Source organism: Phocoena phocoena, chromosome 19 (genome assembly GCF_963924675.1).
Source record: "Phocoena phocoena chromosome 19, mPhoPho1.1, whole genome shotgun sequence".
Taxonomy (NCBI): domain Eukaryota; kingdom Metazoa; phylum Chordata; class Mammalia; order Artiodactyla; family Phocoenidae; genus Phocoena; species Phocoena phocoena.
The window spans coordinates 31,315,122-31,317,377 of record NC_089237.1 but is presented as its reverse complement, the minus strand read 5'-3'; the positions used below and the strand labels follow the sequence as shown (position 1 = coordinate 31,317,377).

Below are 2,256 nucleotides of genomic sequence, written 5' to 3'. Positions count from 1 at the left end.
ATTTTTGTAGAAGTTCTTTTAAATTTTTATTTTTCAATTATTCATTGCTAATATATAGAAATGCAATTGATTTTTTTACATTGTCTTTTTATTATGCAAATCCTCCCATTAGTTATAGTAGTGGTTTTATAGATTCCTTTGAATTTTCCATGCATTAAATCATGTAATCTGCAAGTAGTTTTATTCTTCAATATCAATTTTTATATATTTTATTTCTTTTTCTTGCCTTGTTACATTGGTTAAGATCCCTGAATCTATGTTGAAGAGTTGTGGTAAGAATCCTTGTGTTGTTATGAATTTTAGGGGAAGGTGTTCAGTCTTTCACCACTAGGTATGATGTTAGCTGTAGATTTTCATAGATATTTTTTACTAGATTGAGCAAGTTTCATGTTATCCCTTGTTTGCTGAGAGTTTTCTTTCTCTTTTTTAAAAAATCATGAATCAGTTTGATTTTGTTATATGCTTTTCTTGAATCTATTGAGATGTTCAGACAGTTGTTCTCCTCTATTCTATTAACATTGTGAATTACATTGATTGGTTTTTGCATATGAAACTAGCCTTGCATTCCTGGGATAAACCACATTTAGTCATGATGTATTGTTTTTTATGAATTGGCAGATTTAATATGCTAATATTTTGTTTAGGATGTTAATGTCTATATTCATAAGTGATTTGGGCTTGAAATTTTCTTTTCTTATAATGCCTTATGTCAGATTTTTATTTTTTGCCATTCAATTGGTGTCTTTATTCACACATGTTGATTTTTCCCATGGAGAAACTGTTGAAGGGAGAGGAAGGGAGGGCTGGGTGGGGAGCCATGGTTTGTTTTTCCTTCATCCAATGGAAGAAGTGAGAGAAAAGTATGGAACACTTTAAGAATCTGTGTATCATCCTTGTGCAGGGGCCATACTGATCTGCTCTGTATCATCACAATTTTAGTATATGTGCTGCCAAAACAAGCACCCTTTGTCAGATTTTGATATTAGGGTTATGTTATGCTGGTTTGGAATTGTTTTTCTTCCTTTGTTCTCTGAAAACATTTGTATAAAATTGGAATTTTCTTTTTAAATTTTTTAATAGAATTCACCAGTTAAGCCACATAGGCCTGGAGTTTTCTTTGTGGGAAGGTTTTAAATTACGAATTCAATTTCTTTAACAGATATGGGGTGATTCAGATTTTTCACTTCTTCTTGGTTCAGTCTTAGAAAGTTTTGTTCTTCAAAGAATTTTTTGATTTCCTGTAAGTCATTGAACTTACTGCTGTAAACTAGAGTCAAAATGGATTGTTCACTTTAAAATATTAATTTTTTAATAGCTCTTTATTGGAATATAATTGCTGCACAATACTGTGTTAATTTCTGTTGAACAACAAAGCGAATCGGCCATCTGCATACACGTGTCCCCATATCCCCTCCCTCTTAGCCTCCCTCCCACCCTCCCTAACCCACCCCTCTGGTCATCGCAAAGCACCGAGCCGATCTCCCCGTGCTATGCTGCTGCTTCCCACTAGCTAACTATTTTACATTTGGTAGTGTATATATGTCGATGCTACTCTCACTTTGCCCCAGCTTCCCCCTCCCACCCTGTGTCCTCAAGTCCATTCTCTATGTCTACACCTTTATTCCTGCCCTGCAACTAGGTTCATCAGTACCTTTTTTTTTTTTTTTTTTAGATTCCACATGTATGAGTTAGAATATGGTATTTGTTTTTCTCTTTCTGACTTCACTCTGTATGACAGACTCTATGTACATCCACCTCACTACAAATAACTCAATTTCGTTTCTTTTTATGGCTGAGTAATATTCCATTGTATATATGGGCCACGTCTTCCTTATCCATTCAGCTGTTGATGGACATTTAAGTTGGTTCCTTGTCCTGGCTATTGTAAATAGTGCTGCAGTGAACATTGTGGTACATATCTCATTTTGGTTTTCTCAGGGTATATGCCCAGTAGTGGGATCACTGGGTCATATGGTAATTCTATTTTTAGTTTTTTAAGGAACCTCCATACTGTTTTCCATAGTGGTTGTATCAATTTACATTCCCATCAACAGTGCGGGAGAGTTCCCTTTTCACCACACCCTTTCCAGCATTTATTGTTTCTAGATTTTTTGATAATGGACATTCTGACTGGCGTGAGTTGATACCTCATTGTAATTTTGATTTGCGTTTCTCTAATAATTAGTGATGTTGTGCATCTTTTCATGCGCCTCTTGGCCACCTGTATGTCTTCCTTGGTGAAATGTCTATTTAGAT

The 2,256-nt window shown here is 35.0% G+C and overlaps 1 non-coding gene across 1 annotated transcript; it reads right to left on the bottom strand.

Moving 5' to 3' along the window:
• Positions 1-856: 856 nt before the first annotated feature.
• LOC136139550 (U6 spliceosomal RNA) lies at positions 857-963 on the bottom strand. Its single transcript, XR_010657074.1, has one exon. It is a non-coding gene; the product is annotated as a U6 spliceosomal RNA (small nuclear RNA).
• Positions 964-2,256: the final 1,293 nt, after the last annotated feature.